We start from the raw sequence: 22,658 nt of genomic DNA on the forward strand, positions 1-22,658 counted from the left end.
CATGCTACTTTACAGTAGCGTAACATCGGAGAAAAACAATCCAAGTTTTTGATGCCAGGAGACATTTTTTTCAGACCATGAGCACTTCAACACCAATTCCAGAAAAAAATGCCTTGGTAAGTGTTACTTTCTGTCTTGAACAATTAATCTAGATCCAAAGCACTCTTTTAAAAAGATTTATATTAAATGTTGCATTCTTCAGCTCTTCCCACGACACCCCTCCCAGCAAAGATCCAGTAGGCATATTATGAATGGAATTAAGATGCTGCTTCTTTTTCTTATATAATAATGTTGTTTCAATAAAATTATAATCAAATCCCCCAAAGTGAAATACTCATTCAGCATCACTCTGTAAGGGCCCAAAGTCTTGCTAATATCCTTAAAATTTAATCCAGGATCAGATTCATCATGGGAGTACCACCTGCTGCAGTGTAAATATTGCCATCTCCTCCATGAGAATAAAACACAACAAGAGCAGAACCGCTATGCTGAAATATATGCAGGCTGTTTTGGAGGAAGGGCAAGCTGTTGCAAGAAGGGACTCATTACATAGTTCATTAAGAGATGAGCCCAGAGCTTATTGTACATGATACTTTCTCACAACAACACTGAACACTGTAGGCTAATTTAAAATATAGTTTAATGGTAAGAAGAGTGCCTAATCACTTACATTTTGTAGTTTGATTCCTCTCCCTAAACCATTCAAGCAACAAGCAAAAAAATCAATTATCTGGCAAAATTAAACAGAATAATAATAGAATTCAAGATGAAAGTTGAGTGAGGTAAAAATACTTAATATATCAAAATAACAGTATTTGGGGAAATGTGACGGAACCAATTTTGCTGTATATCCATACCTTGTATACAGTTTAAAGGCAAAAGATTGCGGGCTCTGGGTGGCTCAGCTGGTTAAGTCCCTGCCTTTGGCTCAGGATATGATCCCCGGGTCCTAGGATCAAGCCCCACATCAGAGCTCTCCGCTTAGTGGAGAGCCTGCTTCTTCCCTCTGCCTCTGCCCCTTCTCTCTGCCTGTGAGCACTCTGGGTGTGTGTGTCAAATAAATAAAATCTTTTTAAAAATATAAAGGCAAAAGATCAAGCAATTTAATTCACTTATATATCACAGATTAATTTGATCTTCCAAAGACTATTTTCTGTACTTTAGCTTTTTAAAGTAACCCATTAGCAGACAAGTACAATTACCAATTTACATCCAAAGCAACAAAATACCATGCAAATGTCATTTTTAGAGTATTTCATATTTAAAATCTTACACATAAAATGTTACATTTTATGCCATAGCTCTGTTGTAATAATTACAACGGGTAATATTTAAACTTAGAAGTTATACTAACCAATGACTGCAAAAAGCTGGGCAACAGTGAAAGGAATATTAATACTTCAACTATGTAATAATTATTTTCCTTTTTCCATTTTATTTGGGGCCTTCTAAGCAATATATTTATGTTACAGTTAGGAAATGACCAGGGTAGCTGCTAATGAACTGCTAATGAACTCATGCATTTTATAAAACTAAAGTTATCAATTCATCTATTTGTCCCCAAAGACCTTATTTTCTAACTTAATAAGCTTTTTATAGAAAGGTAAACTTTGCTGTATCTCAGTGACCATGGGCCAAAATACAAGATGAACTCCCTGATCCCCCAATCACTACTCTAATCCCAAACCTGACACAGATATTTTTAATTTTTTTTTTAAAGATTTTATTTATTTATTTGACAGAGAGAAATCACAAGTAGACGGAGAGGCAGGCAGAGAGAGAGAGGGAAGCAGGCTCCCTGCTGAGCAGAGAGCCCGATGCGGGACTCGATCCCAGGACCCTGAGATCATGACCTGAGCCGAAGGCAGCGGCCCAACCCACTGAGCCACCCAGGCGTCCCAGATATTTTTAATTCTAATTTCCTAAAGGATCCTCTATTCTGCTCCATTCTACTTAAGTGATTTTATAAGGACATGAAAAAGATTAAACTAGGTTAAACTTCTAAAACAATTCAGAAAATAGCTGACTCTTCAGTCTAATGACTCCTATAGGTAAACAGTTGCAAATCACATGAATTTTGTGAAACTTACATGAAAGACCAAGTGCCAAATATAATTAGGGCAATAAAAAGTAAACTGTGCTCTTTAGAAGACTACAGCTGACCCCTGAACACCACCAGCTTAAAGTGTCCAAGTCCACTTACACAAGGATTTTTTTATGATATGGTACTGTAAATATATTTTCTCAGTAACACTTTTTCTTTTACTTTTTTTTTTTTTTAGATTTTTTTATTTATTTGACAGAAATCACAAGTAGACGGAGAGGCAGGCAGAGAGAGAGAGGGAAGCAGGCTCCCCGCTGAGCAGAGCCCGATGCGGGACTCGATCCCAGGACCCTGAGATCATGACCTGAGCTGAAGGCAGTGGCTTAACCCACTGAGCCACCCAGGCGCCCCTTCTTTAACTTACTTTATTGAAAGAATACATTTTATAATCCATTTAACATACAAAATATGTTTTAATCAGCTATTTACATTATTGATAAGGTTTCCAGTCAAAACAGGCTATCAGTAGGTAAGTCTTTGGGAAATCAAAAGTTACATGCAAATTTTTGACTATGTAGGAGCCTGGTGCCCCTAACCACCCACCCCCATGTTCAAGGGTGAACTGTCTATGTTTAAAGATACATTTACTAAATCAGAACTACAGTTATCAAGTTGCAATTCTCAGGATATTTCACTGCAGTGCTTCCGGGGCTCCATCAATGGTTCTTCCATTTTAAAACTTTCATTTTCACTTTTTAATAAAACACACAAGCACAAATGTGTAACAAGGTTTTTGTTTTGTTCTGTTTTAAGATTTTATTTTTCCATCTTAGAAAGCAAGAGAGCATGTGCATGCATGCACGACTGAGAGTAAGGGAGAGGGAGAGAGAATCTGAAGCAGCCTCTGCATACAGCACAGAGCTTGAGTCTACAAATGCAAGATAACCACATAAGCCAAAACCAAAACTTTATCCCAACACAGCAAGATAATCACCTGAGCCGAAACCAAGAGTTGGAGGCTTAACTGACTGAGCCACCAAGGTACCCTTAACAAGTTTTAATATTGGTATTTATAACAACTTTTCTCCTTATACTAGCAATTTAACTTGGTAGATCTCAAAATACAACTTCTCCAATATTTGTACACATGTAGGAATTGCCTCACTGAACATGTATTTTTAGCTCTGCACTGAGCCTTCATAAAAATTCAGTCTTGTGCGCATATGTTCTCCTAAAATTATATAAAAAGTACATTATTTTAGCATGTCTCACTAAATAAAATGCCAGGCAAAGTTCAAACAAATCTATCTATGCTCTTAACATGGTCTAGCTTAAAGAGTTTGCTGTACAACTAATGTGAACATGTAATGTGCATTCAGCTATAATAATACTGTGTTACAACTAAATGATTATTAGGAATTTATGAGTGGTTCTTGTCTGATTTTCAAATAAACTGAATGAGGTCAATCTAAATGTTCTGAGTCAAATTTTCCATACTTAAAACTGAGACAGAATTGCGAGAAATGTGAATTTGGGTCTTAGCATGCAAAATGTAATTTTGACCAGAGTTTCAAAAACTCTGAGAAAACCCAACAGCTAACTGTCCAAAGAAAATGCTATTTGTAATAATACAAATAACAGTGCCATCTTTGTTATTAATAGCAGTTACTATTTAGTAATTATTACTTGTCAATAATTGTGCAAAGTGCTTTACATGTATAAGAAAAATTATCAAAGAAAGATACAAATGCATATTCTTTCGATGTTACATGGGAGCAAAGGCCATCTATGATTATCTAGGGCAATGATTCTCAATCAGGGACAATTTTGCCCTCCAGGGAACACCTGACAATGTCTGGAGAAATTTTTTGTTGCCACAACAGAGGAAAAGAGAGTCTACTGGCATCTAGTGGGCAGCCAGGCCACTAAAAGCTCTACAATGCATAGGACAGCACCCCCAGCAAAAAATTACATAGTAAAAAGTGTGAATAGTGCTGATTAAGCAATCCTGATTTAGGGGAATGAACTTCAACTTACTATCTGCTATTGATTAAAAATGCAAAATTTAGTGAAGTTACATGTTTAACTTATAGATTTTTATCCAGTAGAGAAGTAAATAATTTGTGCCCAGCAGAAAATATAACCACAAAGATTAAGTCCATGGTCTTGTTGGACATTAGCCAGTTTCTTAATCTAATTCAGTAGTTTCATGTAAACATTGCCTATAAATACCTAGACTCACAAATGTACTCTGGACTGGTTTAACATCTTACTGGCTGCCTCATTAATAAATGAGTGAAATGCAATGTGACATGTTTATTTTTCATTTGCCTAAAAGAAATGATTTTCCATTTTTGAAAATCAGACTTTAACACATGTACTTTATTTAACTCAAATACCTCTTGAAGTAAAAACTAACATAATGTCCAATCCAAGGCTAGAGAGGTAAAATACTTTATCCAAGTTGTCATAGCTAGCAGAAAAGAAAATCACGTCTGACTTCAAAGCCCATTTTCAACAATTACTAAATGCAAGTAATGGTTAGATATTTAGTGAGTCAACTTTAAAATTCAAAATCCTTGTAACACTTTCTAGCTGCCAGAATAACAATTTAGGACTATAAGGCAAGCTTTAAAATACTGATGTCAGTTACTTATCTGGTTAAGTTGAGGTTTTCTCAATATTATGTAACAAAATGAGAAAAATAATAGATGCTGAATCTAATAATATTGAAATGTCTGCATTATTTAAAACTGCCTTGCTGTTTACATTTGTAAGAAGCAAATGTAAATCTGAATTTATATGGTAATAAAATGCTACTCATACATATTACAATTCCATGTTTAAGATTTCGTTTTCATTTAAAATCTTATAAAAAGGGGTGAGGTGTTAGAACACAAGAACACAATCAAACTCTTACCTATCACATTAATAAAAGATCAGAGTTCAACATTGTGGCAAATGAGATTATGTAGTCATGAAAAATTTCATTATATATAAATTCCAGTTGCTAAAAAATGCCACATTATTAAGTTAATATTGTACATCTCGGTCGGGCTACAAATTTTTCTTATTAGGCCACAAGCAGTTAAATTTGTAGACTAGTGACCCTTAAATGATAAAGGATATGCTTCTTTTCAGATCCCTAAATGGCTTTGACATGTTGCAGTCCCCTATCCCACTCAGAACACACGAAGATCAATCTATCACTAAGGGCAGTACTAGCCTCTCTTTTGAAATGAACAATTTTTATTCTTATTCTTTTTTAAAGATTTGTTTATTTATTTGAGAGGGAGAGAATGGGAGAGAAATAGAGAGAAAGCACACAAGAGGAGGAAAGTCAGAGGGAGAAGCAGACTCCCTGCCCAGCAGGGAGCCTGATCAATCCTAGGACTCCAGGATCATGACCTGAGCAAAAGGCAGTCGCTTTATCAACTGAGCCACTCAGGCAACCTGGACAATTTTAATTTTTACAAAGAGATGCCACATCTAAAATACAAACTTTTTAAAGATTTTATTTATTTATTTGACAGACAGAGATCACAAGTAGGCAGAGAGGTAGGCAGAGAAAGACAGGGAAGCAGGTTCCCCACTGAGCAGAGAGCCCAATGCGGGGCTCGATCCCAGGACCCCAGGGTCATGACCTGAGCCAAAGGCAGAGGCTTTAACCCACTGAGCCACCCAGGTGCCCCTAAAATACAGAATTTTAAATCTTAAAGAGGATCTGAATTTAATTTTCTTGCTTGCCAAAAAACAACAATAAAACAATAGTAATATCTGCTAAGATAGGGCACTATTTGCCAGGACTCTTCCATCTGTTTTCTATATATTGTTTTATCATCTTAATGCAATGTAAATAAAACATGTATTTAAATATATGTACATAAATATAGATTATAACTAGTTAAGGTAACATCTAAATTTCCATACATTAACAATCAATGAACATTCATTGATAATTTCAACAATAAAAGCTATTCTGAAGAGAAGCTCCTAATAATTCTTACAGTAAATACAGTTAGATCACAATACTATAAGTGGGCCATGTGGGATTCAAATGGTTGATGGAGTTAGAGGAACACAATTTTTCTTACATCAAATAAAGGAAGAATTAATGCCGGGGTTTTGCTTATTTGCTTTCTTTTTTAAACAGTAGAATATAGCAATAACATCATATATCCATGAATTTACTATGAATTTTTTTCTGCCAAAGAGTAGCCCAAGACTGGACATCTCTAAGTAGACTTAAAATGCTGATTTAGTGAAGGTACTGTAAAACTGACTAAATACATTCTGCTGTAATTAAAAATACTAAATTTCTACTCTGTCAGAATGTTGAATAATGAAAATTAAAACTGATGTCAAAACAAATACATTATTTGGTCTTGAGCAAACTGCACGAATTTAATTTCAACTAATCACAGAATTTCAACTGCTTTCACAGCTGAAGACAGACAATTACCAGAAACGAACAAATTAAACAGGAATTAAATACAATTTCAAGTAATGGGGAAAATCTATAAGCTGCAAACTGTACCATGAAACCTCAGTATACACGGCCAAAAAGAGAGTAAGAGAGTGGAATTACAGGAACACCACGAATCTACTGCAAACAATTTGCTTTGTGCATAATCTAGCACCATCTGAACACAAGAAAAATATGTGTAAGAGCTTTGCTAATGATATTGTCCATGCTAACAACAACATTTTAGAAAACAACTATTTTAGAAAAAGGTGGAACTGGGTTCTTTCTTCCTCAAGGTTTTACTTAGATATTTTTAAACTGTTTTATTATTTTTTAAATTAGTGTCAAAAATTACAACAAAACTTCATTTTCATAAGCCTAAAACTAACCTGGTAAATCTAAATCTTTAGTGTTCATCAGAATCTAGTACACTAATTAGAAACACATATTGCAGGCACTTCATGAGTAGTTGTTAAATGAATGACAGCAAATCACTTCCATGGTTTTCATTTAAAACTATATAATATACAATGCACAGCTGATCCTAAAAATCACCACCCTTATATTAAAAAACAAAGTATGAATAGGCATCTGGGTGGGTCAGTCAGTTGAATGTCTGTCTCCTGATTTTGGCTAGAGTCATGATCCCAAATTGTGGGACAGAGGCCCACACAAGATATCCCCCCACCCCCTGCCTTGCTCAATGCAGCATCTACCTGTCCCTCTCCCTCCCCCTTTACCAGTCTCCCCACTCATGCTTGCTGGTGCTTGGGCTTGCTGGAGCACACTCTCTCTCTCAAATAAATAAATAAAATCCTTAGAAAAAGCATGTGACAAAAATCCAACATTCATTCATGATAAAAATTCTCAACAAACTTGGAAAATAAAATTCCTCAGCATGATAAAACAAACCTGTATCTAACACTATATAACACTAAAAAAAACCCTGTATCTAACACTATATTCAAGATAAAAAACAAGTAAAGAATGTCCAAATTAGCCACTCCTATTCAAAACTGTATTGGAGTTCTAGCCAGTGCAATCAGACAGGAAAAAGAAAAGACATCCAGATTGGAAAGGAAGAAGTAAAACTGCTTTTATTTGCAAATGACATGATCCTATGCATAGAAAATCCTAAGGAACCCACCAAAAAAACCCCCAAAAACCAAAAGACCCAAAACAAAAAACACCCTCCTAGAACTAATAAACAAGTTCAATAAGGATACAGAATTCAAGAGCAACATACAAAAATGAACTGTAATGTTTCTATACAGAAACAATGAACAATGAAATTAAGAATATAAATTCCATTCCCATTACCATGAAAAAGCACAAAGTAAGTTGGAAAAAATACAGTAAAACAATAAGAGTCATACAATGAAAGTTATAAAAGCACTTAATAATGTAAATAGGTAAACTAAAGATTCAAATAAATACATTCTATATCTAGGGATTGAAGGAACTACATGTCAAGGTAGCAAATGCCATTTTTCAATTTCTATTCAAAGAGTTTTAGAAATTAGATTTAAGAACTTATTAAAAATTTGTTGAGTATACTCAGAAAAACCATAAAGTGAAAATTATAACCTAGAGCACATTATTTGAGAAACAGCATATTTGCATAACCTTTTAAAAAAATTTATATAAGCTTAATAAGTCATAACTCCTACCTTAAACAGTTTGCAGAGGCTTCTCTACAGAGATAAGCCTATCACATAAGCAGAGCTCCCATAAGCTCTGTGGTAAGCACACTTGCTTTTTAGGATGAAACTTCTTTGAAACCACATCTGAGGCAGATGTCCCAAAAAACAAAACAGATAAAATCAAGAGAGGTTCTGGTTGGGGGTCTTGGTATGTGCTCCTGAACCCATCAACACACAGGTTTTTAAGGAATCCTAGAATACCAGAGATCAGGTTTTGAATAGTGCTTCCCAAATGGTGAGCTATCTGATTAAAATTCCCAGGTATTCAATCTAATTCAAACCTAGCAATTTTTATTTTTAACAAGCTCCCCCTGTGATTGTAACAGACGAGCTTACAAACCTAGATTATCCAATTAAGAAAAGAAAAAAAAACACTTCTCAAACTAAAATGAGTAAAAAATTTCTACAAAGAACACTCTTCTCAGGATGGAGAGAACAGATGAAGCAAGGACAAAATATGCTGAAAAATAAAAAGTTGAATTTAGTAAAAAATTGCAATTTAGGAGTATAGTCTTTACTGGCTAAAGTTCATACTTCGGAAACAATAATAGATGTTTAATTATAATCAATAAGGTCATAATCTCAGGCTCAGGTCATAATCTCAGGACCTAGACCTGAGTCAGGCTCCCTGCTCAGCGAGAAGTCTGGTTCTCCCTCTCCTTGCCCCTCCCCCTGCATGTGCTCTCTCCCCCTTTCTCTCTCAAATAAATAAAATCTTAGGAAAAAGAAAGAAAAGAAGAACTGTGTCAGGTTATAAAGGAGTAACCAATAGAGAACTTGTCCTCCTGCCTAGAAACAACTAGAAAACAAGGAAAACATACACACAATGACCGTTTCCAGACACTGGGACAGTAAGCAGAGTGAATGACTGTGATACCTGAGATGGGGGGGGGGGGGTTGAGTGCTACTATTTTTCTCATCTTCTGTCATGAGGCAGATCTGGGAACCTGATACACAATGAGGAAACCCAAACAAACACAGCCATCTCCTGAATTAAAGAGATTAAGACCAGATCTCAGGGAGTGTGAAGCAGCTGGAATTTGTAAAACAGAACACCAAAAAAAGGCTACTGGAGACCCAATTTTTATTTTTATTTATTTTTTTAAAAGATTTTATTTATTTATTTGACAGACAGAGAGATTACAAGTAGGCAGAGAGGCAGGCAGAGAGAGAGAGAGGAGGAAGCAGGCTCCCTGCTGAGCAGAGAGCCCAATGCGGGGCCCAATCCCAGGACCCCGGGATCCTGATCCGAGCCGAAGGCAGAGGCTTTAACCCACTAAGCCACCCAGGCGCCCCTGGAGACCCAATTTTTAAAAACCCTAAAATGAACTCTTACAAGAATCAACCTTATCTGCAAAAGATTTAACTGTCTGCCAAAACAAACAAACAAACAAAAAACCCACCTGGAACTCTTAATAGAAAACAATATTCACCAACACCCAACAACATTCACAATGTCTGGCACCCAAGAAAAATGCAAAGACTCTATATTGCAAAAGCATCATAAAACTGTGACCCATCACAGGAAGAAAATCAGTTCATTAAAACATAACTAGAAATGTCAGAAGATGGATTGGCAAAAAAAAACTTTGAAATGCTTTTATAAATTATAAATGTTAAAGGGTTTTTTAAAAATCAACATAATCACACAAACACAAGCAATAAAAATGTAGCAAATGGAAATTAAAGTCATGAAAAACACAATGTCTGAAATGAAAAATCTATTAGATGAAATTAACCTCAGATTACACACCAAAAACAAGTGAACTTGAAGTCACAACAACAGAGATGACTTAAACTGGAGGACGGAGTGAAAAATAAAACAAAAATAAATAAATATAGCCCCAGTGAACTATAGGACAATATCAACAAATCTAACAAACATGTAATTGAAATTCCAGGACAGAAATGAGATGAAAGCGGGGAAATTTTTTTTTAAATAGTCAAAAATTTTCCAAACTTTATAAAACCATAAATGCACTTCTCCAAAGGGCTTATTAGCAAATCTCAAACAGAATACACATACCTCTACATACACATATCAAGACACATGATAATCAAATTACTAAAAATCTGTCAAAAGCAAAGATTAAAGCAACCACAGGGAAAAGGAAACATTATTTATAGAAAAGAGAGATAAGGAACACAGCAGACTTCTCGTCAGAAGCATTACGAGTAAGGTGTTTAAAATGTTGGGGGGAATAAACCTGTCAACCTAGAATTTTATATTCATAAAAAGTACCATTCAAAAATAAAGGCAAAATACTTTTCCAGGCAAACAAAACTAAGGGAACTCATCAACAGAAGAAGTTCATTTCAAGAAATGTTAACGTTCTTTATGATGAAAAAGAACCCAGATGATCTACACAATAAAAACCATAAAAAATAGTAAATATTTGCATGAATATTAAAAACTTTAGTCTTGATTTTTAGTATCTTTAGAGGATAATACTTTAAAACTCAACTAGGAAAAACAAACATAAAATCTATGTGACCTTGGGTTTGATAATAACTCTTTAGATATAACACCAAAAGCATGATTTATGAAAGAAAAAATTAAGTTCTTGCAAGAGACTCTGTTCATATAATGAAAAGACAAGCCACAGACTGGGAGAAAATATCTGCAAAACACCTATCTGATAAAGGACTAATAACCAAAATACAGAAATTCTTAAAATTCAGTAATATGAAAACAAACAAAAACAATGAAAAATGGGCAGAAGATCTGAATAGACACTTTCCCAAGGAATATATACAGATGGCAAAACAGCATATTAAAAGTTGCTCAACATCATACATCATTAGGAAATTGTAAAATACAACAAGAAACTGCACACACCAACTGGAATGACTAAAAACCAAAACACCAAATGCTGGTGAGGATGTGGAGTAACAGGAACTCTCCTTCATTGCTGGTGGGAATGCAAAATGGTACAGCTGCTCTGGAAGACAGTTTGGCAGTTTCTTACAAAATTAAACATCCTCAGCATACAATCCAGCAACCACACACATTGGTGTATGCACAAACAAATTAAAAAGTTATGTCCACACAAAACCTACACATGGATGTAGCAGCTTTACTCATCATCATTGTCAAAACTTAAAAGAAACCAAGATGACTTTGAATGGATAAACTGTAATACATCTATACAATGGAATCTTAATTTACCAATAAAAAGAAATGTGCCATCATCAAGCCAGAAAAAGACATGGAGAAGCCTTAAATGCATATTACTAAATGAAAGAAAACAAACTGAAAAGGCTATATACTATGTAATTCCAACCATAGGACATTCTGGAAAAGAAAACAACCAGGAAGGCAGAAAAAAAGATCAGTAGTTGCCAGAGGCTCAGCGGGGAAGGAGAAATGAACAGATAGAGCACTGGTGATTTTTTGAGCAATGAAACTATGCTGTGTGATAATATAATGGTAGACATATCATTATACATTTTTAAAACCCACAAAATAGCATAAAGTGTGAACCTCAATGTAAACTTGGACTTTAATACTCAATATTGGCTCATGAAAAGCAACTGTGGATGAGAAAGGACTACTGTATCTTGCCAGCACCAGAGTATATGCCTTACCCCCACACTCTCAGTGGCCCCAAAAAGCCAACAGTGCACCTCATCCCCAAGATCACCCTCCGCTCTGCTAAAGGCAGCAGATACAAGTAGTCCACATGGGGGATGCTCCTTGAGTACCTGGCTCTGGTGGATGGGGAGTGCCTATGCTTCCGGGACCCATGGGTCTAAAATAGTGGTGGCAGTTCTTGGCAGGCTACCACCCCCAGGGCACTGCACAGACACCAGAATGAGGCACATCATCAGTTTCCCTATGAAAAAGGCCTATTTACTTGTCCTACAGGTTTAGCCTAAGAGACAGGTATCAAGTTTACTACACATATAGAGACTACCAAAATTCTCTCAGGGAATGGCGGCTGGGGAACTATCCCTGCTGTCTCCCTTGACCTCACTACAGCTCACTGGTACCTCCTGGGAAGGAGCTTATAACTTTTCTGGAGTCCCAATTTTTTTTCCCAACTATTATGGAAAGGGCACCTCCAGGCTTACTGATCTGGAAGCCAGCATGGTCTACTATTATTTGCCACAGGATGATACATATTTTATACTTTAAAAACTTCTGCCTAAGAGTGTAGCTTGCAATCGACCTGAAACTAGCTGCTGACCGAGATGCCTTCCTCTGGAACACTGACAGATACTGGCAGAGCATCAACAACTAGGCCTAACAAGAATAAATCAGCATGATTAGACAAGCACAAATATTTGAGAGAACCAAGAATAAGAGCAAAATTGAATAAGATTCAGTAATAAAGTTCATCTCCTATATGAGGCCATTCCTTCAAGACTGAGAGAGACAGCTGTTTTGTCTATTACTTAGAAACAGAGTCAAGCAAAAGAAAGAAACAGAGGAATATGTTCAAAATGAAAAAATGAGCTAAAATCTGAGGAAAAAAACTTAATGAAATAAAGATAATTTACTTGATAAAGAGTTCAAATTAATGGTCATAAAAATGCATTAATACAGTGAGAACTTCAACAGAGACAGAAATATAAAAAAGCACCAAACAGAAGTCACAGAGTTGAAGAACACAATAAATGAACAGAAAAATATAATAAAGAGGCTCAAAAGCAGTCTAGAGATGAAGCAGAAGAAAGGATCAATGATCTGGAAGATAGGGCAGAATTCAACCAGAGCAGCCAAAAGAAAAAAGAATGGAAAAAAAAAAGTGAAGACAGCTTAAGGACCCATGCAATGACATCAAGCAGAGTAACTCACATTTTAGGAGTTCCAGAAGAAGAAAGGGGCAGAAAATTTATAAAAGAAATAATGGCCAAAACCTTCCCAAACCTGGAGAAGGAAAAAGACATGGAGATCAAGGAAGTCCAGAGAGTTCCAAAATAGAAGAACCCAAAAAGATTCACACCAAGACACATTATAATTAAAATGACAAAAGTTAAGGATAAAGCAAGAATCTTCAAAGCAGCAAGAGAGAATCAATTTGTTACATACAAGGGAATCCCAAGAAGATTATCAGCATATTTACTGGCAGAAACTCTGTAGGCCAAGAGAGAGTGGCATGATATATTCAAAGGGCTAAAAGGAAAAAACTTCTTACCAAGAATACTCTGCCTGGCAAGGTTATCACTGAGAATTGAAAGACAGATAAAGAGTTTTCCAGAGGGGAGGAGTCAAGATGGCGGAGAAGTAGCAGGCTGAGAGGACATCAGGTAGCAGGAGATCAGCTAGATAGCTTATCAAAACATTCCGAACACCTACAAATCCAACAGGAAATCAAAGAGAAGAAGAGCAACAATTCTAGAAACAGAAAATCGACCACTTTCTGAAAGGTAGGAACAGTGGAGAAGTGAATCCAAAGCGACAGGAAGATAGACCGCGGGGGGAGGGGCCGGCTCTCGGCAAGTGGCAGAGCAACCGAGAGCAAAATCAGGACTTTTAAAAGTCTGCTCCACTGAGGGACATGGCTCCAGAGACTAAGCCGGGGTGAAGCCCATGCAGGGACAGCGTGGCCTCAGGTCCCGCGGGGTCACGGAAGGATCCCGGACGTCTGGGTGTCGCAGAGCTTGCAGATACTAGAGCAGGGAAGCCGGCTACAGAGACAGAGCCGAGGAGTGAGCTCTCAGCTCGCGGTTACCTTGAACTGTAATCCGTGGCACAGGCCAGTGCTCTGTGAGTGGGGTCCCCACAGGATCCAGGGAGACCCCGACCTGGAAGAGCTAAGGGATCTGTGGGGTTTGGAGACTCCAGGCGGAGCTGTGTGCCAGAGACAGAAATGCTTGGTCACAGGCTGGGTGAGCTCTGAGCACAGCCGGAGGCCAGGGAGATGGGAGTGATTGAGCGCTTTTCTCTGAGGGCGCACTGAAGAGTGGGGCCCTGAGCTCTCTGCTCCTCCAGGCTGGAGATTGGGAGGCTGCCATTTTCATTACCATCCTCCAGAACTCTACGGAAAGCGTTCAGGGAACAAAAGCTCCTGAAACTGAACCCGAGCAGATTACTTAGCCTGGCCCCTGGTAAGGGCGGTGCAATTCTACCTGGGGCCAAGACACTTGAGAATCACTACAACAGGCCCCTGCCCCAGAAGATCAACAAGAAATCCGGCCAAGACCAAGTTCACTTTCCAAGGAGAACAGCGGAATCCCAAAGAAGGAGAAAGCAAAGCATGGAATTCATGGCTTTTTCCCCATGAATCTTTAGTCTTGCAAAATTAATTATTAAAAAAAAATTTTTTCTTCTAATTTTTTTAACTTTTACCCTTTCCTCTTTTAACGTTTTTTAACTAGTTTATCTTAATACCTTCCGTTAAAAAAAATATTTCTTGAACCTTCATTATTATAGTCATATTTTATCCTTCATTGTATCTAACTTATTTTTTGTATACATATAGGGTTTTTTCTTCTTAAAAATTTGGGGTACAACTTCTTCTAATAGATCAAAATACACCCTAAATCTGGTACCAGGCTTGAACTAGTCTCTAGCCCAAGCAAATTCTCTCCACTTTCTTTTTCTTTATCCTCCCAACCAACTTACCTTATCAACTCCTTTGTAAGAAATTTAAAAAATTTTTTTTTTCATCTTTATAGTCATATTCCATCCCTTCATTGTGTTTACCCTTATATATGTTTTTCATTCTTTAAAATTTTGGGAAGTAGTTTCTTCTAAAAGACCAAAATACTCCCAAAATTAAGTGGGTAACCTGTTCTAGTCACTAGCCTAATATATATATATTTTTTTCTTTGTTTTATTTTAAAAAAAATTTTTTCTGAACTTTTTACCCCCCTCCTCCCCCCATTTGGAGTCTCTTCTGATTTGGTTAAAATACATTTTCCTGGGATCCTTGCCACCCTTTTAGCATTTCATTTGCTCCTTCATATATTCTTATCTGGACAAAATGACAAGGTGAAAAAACTCACCACAAAAAAAAGAACAAGAGGCAGTATTGAAGGCTAGGGACCTAATCAATACAGTCATTGGTAATATGTCAGATCTAGAGTTCAGAATGATGATTCGCAATGTTCTAGCCAGGCTTGAAAAAGGCATGGAAGATATCAGAGAAACCCTCTCTGGAGAAATAAAAGCCCTTTCTGGAAAAATAAAAGAACTAAAATCTAACCAAGTTGAAATTAAAAAAACTATTAATGAGGTACAATAAAAAATGGAGGCTCTTACTGCTAGGATAAATGAGGCAGAAGAAAGAATTAGTGATACAGAAGACCAAATGACAGACAATAAAGAAGCTGAGTGAAAGAGAGACAAACAACTACTGAATCAGGAGGGGAGAATTCGAGATAGGTGATACCATAAGACGAAACAACATTAGAATAATTGGGATTCCAGAAGAAGAAGAAAGTGAGAGGGGAGCAGAAGGTATACTGGAGAGAATTATTGTAGAGAATTTCCCTAAAAGCATGAAAATCCAGGAGGTGCAGAGAACCCCCCTCAAAATCAATAAGAATAGGTCCACACCCTGTCATCTAATAGTAAAATTTACAAGTCTTAGCGACAAAGAGAAAATCCTGAAAGCAGCCCGGGACAAGAAGTCTGTAACATACAATGGTAAAAATATTAGATTGGCAGCGGACTTATCCACAGAGACCTGGCAGGCCAGAAAGAACTGGCATGATATATTCAGAGCACTAAACGAAAAAAACATGCAGCCAAGAATATCCAGCTAGGCTACCACTGAAAATAGAAGGAGAGATAAAAAGCTTCCAGGACAAACAAAAACTGAAAGAATTTGCAAACACCAAACCAGCTCTACAGGAAATATTTAAAAGTGGTCCTCTAAGCAAAGAGAGGCCCTAAAAGTAGCAGATCAAAAGGAACAGAGACAATATACAGTAACAGTCACCTTACAGGCAATACAATGGCACTAAATTCATCTCTCTCAATAGTTACCCTGAATGTAAATGGGCTAAATGCCCCAATCAAAAGACACAGGGTTTGAGAATGGATAAAAAAACAAAACCCATCAATATTCTGCCTACAAGAAACTCATTTTAGACCCAAAGACACCTCCAGATTTAAAGTGAGGGGGTGGAAAACAATTTACCGTGCTAATGGACATCAGAAGAAAGCAGGAGTGGCAATCCTTATATCAGATCAATTAGATTTTAAGCCAAAGACTATAATAAGAGATGAGGAAGGACACTATATCATACTCAAAGCATCTGTCCAACAAGAAGATCTAATAATTTTAAATATCTATGCCCCTAACATGGGAGCAGCCAATTATATAAACCAATTAATAACAAAATCAAAGAAGCACATCGACAATAATATAATAACAGTAGAGGACTTTAACACTCCCCTCCCTGAAATGGACAGATCATCCAAACAAAAGATCAACAAGGAAATAAAGGCCTTAAATGACACACTGGATGAGATGGACATCACAGATATATTCAGAACACTCCATCCCAAAGCAACAGAATACACATTCTTCTCTAGTGCAATGGAATATTCTCCAGAATAGATCACACACTGGGTCATAAATCAGGTCTCAACTGGTATCAAAAGACTGGGATCATTCCCTGCATATTTTCAGACCACAATGCTCTGAAGCTAGAACTCAATCACGAGACGAAATTTGGAAAGAACCCAAATACATGGAAACTAAACAGCATCCTTCTAAAGAATGAATGGGTCAACCAGGAAATTAAAGAAGAATTGAAAAAATTCATGGAAACAAATGATAATGAAAACACAATGGTTCAAAATCTGTGGGACACAGCAAAGGCAGTTCTGAGAAAATATATGGCAATACAAGCCTTTCTCAAGAAACAAGAAAGGTCTCAAATACACAACCTAACCCTATACCTAAAGGAGCTGGATAAAGAACAACAAAGAAAGCCTAAACCCAGCAGGAGAAGAGAAATCATAAAGATCAGAGCAGAAATCAATGAAATAGAAACCAAAAGAACAGTAGAACAAATCAATGAAACTAGGAGCTGGTTCTCTGAACAAATTAATAAGATTGATAAACCCCTGGCCAGACTTATCAAAAAGAAAAGAGAAAGGACCCAAATAAAATCATGAATGAAGGAGGAGAGATCACAACCAACACCAAAGAAATACAAACAATTATAAGAACATACTATGAGCAACTCTACGCCAACAAATTTGACAATCTGGAAGAAATGGATACATTCCTAGAGACATATAAACTGCCAAAACTGAACCAGGAAGAAATAGAAAACCTGACCAGAACCATAACCAGTAAGGAGATTGAAACAGTCATCAAAAATCTCCAAACAAACAAAAGCCCAGGGCCAGACAGCTTCCCAGGGGAATTCTACCAAACATTTAAAGGAGAATTAATTCCTATTCTCCTGAAACTGTTCCAAAAAATAGAAATGGAAGAAAAACTTCCAAACTCATTTTAAGAGGCCAGCATCACCTTGATCCCAAAACCAGACAAGAATCCCATCAAAAAAGAAAATTACAGACCAATATCCTTGATGAACACAGATGCAAAAATTCTCACCAAAATACTAGCCAATAGGATCCAACAGTACATTAAAAGGATTCTTCACCACGACTAAGTGGGATTTATTCCAGGGCTACAAGGTTGGTTCAACATCTGCAAATCAATCAGTGTGATACAATACGTTAATAAAAGAAAAAACAAGAACTATATGATACTCTCAACAGATGCTGAAAAAGCATTTGACAAAGTACAGCATCCTTTCCTGATCAAAACTCTTCAAAGTGTAGGGATAGAGGGCACATACCTCAATATTATCAAAGCCATCTATGAAAAACCCACTGCAAATATCATTCTCAATGGAGAAAAACTGAAAGCTTTTCCTCTAAGGTCAGGAACACGGCAGGGATGTCCATTATCACCACTGCTATTCAACACAGTACTAGAAGTCCCAGCCTCAGCAATCAGACAACAGAAAGAAATGAAAGGCATCCAAACTGGCAAAGAAGTCAAACTATCACCCTTTGCAGATGATATGATACTATATGTGGAAAACCCAAAAGACTCCACTCCAAATCTGCTAGAACTTGTATAGGAATTCAGTAAAGTGTCAGGATATAAAATCAATGCACAGAAATCAGTTGCATTTCTTTACACCAACAACAAGACAGAAGAAAGAGAAATTAAGGAGTCAAGCCCATTTACAATTGCACCCAAAACCATTAAGACACCTAGGAATAAACCTAACCAAAGAGGCAAAGAATCTATACTCAGAAAACTATAAAGTACTTATGAAAGAAATTGAAGAAGACACAAAGAAATGGAAAAATTTTCCATGCTCATGGATTGGAAGAACAAATACTGTGAAAATGTCTATGCTACCTAAAGCTAGCTACATATTTAATGCAATCCCTATCAAAATCCCATCCATTTTTTTCAAAGAAATGGAACAAATAATCCTAAAATTTATATGGAACCAGAAAAGACCTCGAATAGCCAAAGGAATATTGAAAAAGAAAGCCACAGTTGGTGGCATCACAATTCCGGACTTCAAGCTCTATTACAAAGCTGTCATCATCAAGACAGTATGGTACTGGCACAAAAACAGACACATAGATCAATGGAACAGAAAAGAGAGCCCAGAAACAGACCCTCAACTCTATGGTCAACTAATCTTCGACAAAGGAGGAAAGTATGTCCAATGGAAAAAAAAAACAGGCTCTTCAACAAATGGTGTTGGGAAAACTGGACAGCCACATGCAGAAAAATGAAATTGGACCACTTCCTTACACCACACACGAAAACAGACTCAAAATGGATGAAGGACCTCAATGTGAGAAAGGAATCCACCAAAATCCTTGAGGAGAACACAAGCAGCAACCTCTTCCACCTCAGCCACAGCAACTTCTTCCTAGGAACAACGCCAAAGGCAAGGGAAGCAAAGGCAAAAATGAACTATTGGGACTTCATCAAAATCAAAAACTTGCACAGCAAAGGAAACAGTTAACAAAACCAAAAGACAACGGACAGAATGGGAGAAGATATTTGCAAATGACGTATCAGATAAAAGGCTAGTATCCAAAATCTATAAAGAGCTTAGCAAACTCAACACCCAAAGAACAAATAATCCAATCAAGAAATGGGCAGAGGACATGAACAGACATTTCTGCAAAGAAGACATCCAGATGGCCAAATGACACATGAAAAAGTGCTCCACATCACTCGGCATCAGGGAAATACAAATCAAAACCACAATGAGATACCACCTCACACCAGTCAGAATGGCTAAAATGAGCAAGTCAGGAAATGACAGATGCTGGCAAGGATGCGGAGAAAGGGGAACTCTCCTACACTGTTGGTGGGAATGCAAGCTGGTGCAACCACTCTGGAAAACAGCATGGAGGTTCCTCAAAATTTGAAAACAGAGCTACCTTACGGCCCAGCAATTGCACTACTGGGTATTTATCCTAAAGATATGAATGTAGTGATCCGAAGGGGAATGTGCACCTGAAAGTTTATAGCAGCAATGTTCACAGTAGCCAAACTATGGAAGGAACCTAGATGTCCATCAACAGATGAATGGATAAAGAAGATGTGGTGTGTATACACACACACACACACACACACACACACACACACACAATGGAATACTATACAGCCGTCAAAAGAAATGAAATCTTGCCATTTGCGACGATGTGGATGGAACTAGAGGGTATTATGCTTAGCGAAATAAGTCAATTGGAGAAAGAAAACTATCATATTATCTCCCTGACATGAGGAAGGGGGAATGCAATGGGGGAGGGGGTTTAGGGGGGTAGGAAAAGAATAAATGAAACAAGATGGGTCGGGAGGGAAACAAACCAAAAGAGACTCTTCATCTCACAAAACAAACTGAGGGTGGCCGGGGGGAGGAGTGTAGGGAGAGGGTGGTGGGGTTATGGCCATTGGGGAGGGTATGTGCTATAGTGAGTGCTGTGAAGTGTGTAAACCTGGCGTTTCACAGACCTGTACCCCTGGGGCTAATAATACATTATATGTTTATTAAAAATTAAAAAAAAAAAAAAGAGTTTTCCAGACAAGCAAAAGCTAAAAGGAATTCATCACCACTAATCTGGATTTACAAGGCCTTCTTTAAGCTGAAAAGCAAAGGCACTACAAGAGAATATACGAAAGTAAAAATCTCACTGGTAAAGGTAAATATATAGTAAAGGTAGTGGATTAATCACTTGTAAAACTAACATGAAGGTTAAAAGACAAAACCAGTAAAAATAACCAGAACAATTAATTAGAGTACACAAAATAAAAGGATGTAAAATGTGACATCAAAACATAAATGGGGTAGAGTAAAAATGAAAACACAGAATATATTCAAACCTAATTTGATGGCAACTTAAAATAGACCGTTATATACATAGGCTGTTCTATTTGAGTTACATGGTAACCATAAGCAAAAAAGCTGGTACATACACAAAAAATAATGAGAAAAAAATCTAAGCACCACACTAAAGAATCACAAGGAAAGAAAGCTGAAGAAAGGAACCGAGGAACTACAAAATAGCCAGAAAACATGAACAAAATGGTGCTGAGTACATAACTATTGATAATTACTCTAAAATATAAATGAACTAAATCCTCAAGTCAAAAGATACTGCGTGGCTGAATGGGTAAAAATACAAAGCCCAACTAATATGTGGTCTACAAGAGACTTACTCTAGATGGAAGGACACACAGAGACAAAGTAAAGGGATGGAAAAAGAGTTTCATACAACTGGAAACCAAAAGAAAGGTGGGATTCGCTATACTTTATCAAACAAATATACTTTAAAACAAAGACTGTAATAAAAAACAAGATGGGCATTATATAATGATAAAGGAGTCATTCCAACAAGAAAATATAAGACTTACAAACAATTATGCATACAATATAGGTGCACCTAATATATAAAGCAAAGAGTAACAGATCTAAAAGGGAGAAACTGACAGCAAAAGAATAGTAGGGGAATTTAATATCACAATTACATTGATAACTGGATCCTTCAGACAGAAAATCAATAAGGAAACATTGGCTCTAAATGAAACATCAGACCAGATGGGCTTTCTCTCCTTCTCCTTATCCCTTCCCCCTTTCTCTGCTCCCTCTACACATACACACACATAGACATTCCATCCCAAAGCAGCAGAATACACATTCTTCTCAAGTACACCTGGAACATTCTATAGGATACATCATGTTAGACCACAGAACAAGTCTCAATAAATTTGAAAATACTGAAATCATAGCAAGTATCTTTTCTGAACATAATGGTTATGAAACTAGAAATCAATTACCAGAAGAAAACTGGGAAAATCACAAATATGTGGCGATTAAACAACGAGCTACTGAATAACCAAGGGGGTCAACAAAGAAATCAAATGGGAAATTTAAAACAAAACAAAACAAAAAACCTTGAAACAATTGAAATGGCACTACAACATACCAAAATCTATGTGTGAAAATACTAAAGAAAAAAAAGAAAAAGAAAAAAGAACCACCTTTCTTAGAATGGAGTTGGAAGGCTAATAAGTAGCATGGGGAGCTCTCATCTCCACCCATTCAATGTCAACTCATACCCAACAGGAAGAGATAGAGCTTGCATAGGTGTATTACTTTACTATACCAGCAGGAGGAAGAAAATATTTCACCCTCCCCCGCCCCAGCAACACACCCAGCCAATAAGAGGCTGTCACAATTCAATCAATGAAAAGCCACTATACTTCAAACCCCCAATTTACTCCAGTGAATTTTTTTTTTTGTTCACAACAGCCCTCCTGACTTCCCCTTTCATTTATAAAAGAGAATCCCTCTTCCTTGTTCTACAGACCTGCCCATGATTTTATTTGTAGCTTCCAAGTCTTCGTTTGCAATTCTTACTATCCCTAAACAACCATTTTTGCTGTTAAAATAAGTGGTAGTTTTATTTTTCCGGATAACATAATAGGTTCAGCAAAAGCAGTTCAAAGCAGAAAGCTCATAGCAATACAGGCCTAACTTAAGGAACAAAAAAATCTTGAATAAATAATCTAACTTTATACCTTAACTAGAAAAGGAAGAACAATCAAAGCCCAAACCAGTAGAAGAAAGGAAGTAATAAAGATTTGAACTAAATAAATGAAAGAGAGTGAAAGACAATAAAGATCAATGGAACCGAGGGCTGATTCTTGCAAAGATAATAATGACAACCTTTTAGCTAGACTCTTTAAGAAAAAAGAGGGCTCAAATGAATAAAATCAGAAATGAAAAAGAAGTTTAAAAGGACACCACATAAATGCAAAGGATCATAAGAGACTATTCTGCAAAATTACACACCAACAAACTAAACAACCTAGAAGAAATGGCTAAGTTCCTAGAAACATACAATATTCCAAGACTGAGTCTAGAAGAAATAAAAAATGTTAATAATCAATTACTAGTAAAAGGATTGACTCAGTAATCAAAAATC

At 36.8% G+C, this 22,658-nt stretch overlaps 1 protein-coding gene and 1 long non-coding RNA gene across 14 annotated transcripts in view; one reads left to right on the forward strand and one right to left on the reverse strand.

The window, feature by feature from the left end:
• DLG1 (discs large MAGUK scaffold protein 1) overlaps positions 1-22,658 on the reverse strand; it is a 255,691-nt gene that overhangs the window by 183,957 nt on the left and 49,076 nt on the right. The gene's annotated exons all lie outside the window — the stretch shown is intronic.
• On the forward strand, positions 1,876-21,529 carry LOC116586787. Its single transcript, XR_004284151.1, has 3 exons — positions 1,876-1,895; positions 10,786-10,790; positions 21,460-21,529. It is a non-coding gene; the product is annotated as an uncharacterized LOC116586787 (long non-coding RNA).

Source organism: Mustela erminea, chromosome 1 (assembly GCF_009829155.1).
Source record: "Mustela erminea isolate mMusErm1 chromosome 1, mMusErm1.Pri, whole genome shotgun sequence".
In the NCBI taxonomy this organism is placed as follows: Eukaryota; Metazoa; Chordata; class Mammalia; order Carnivora; family Mustelidae; genus Mustela; species Mustela erminea.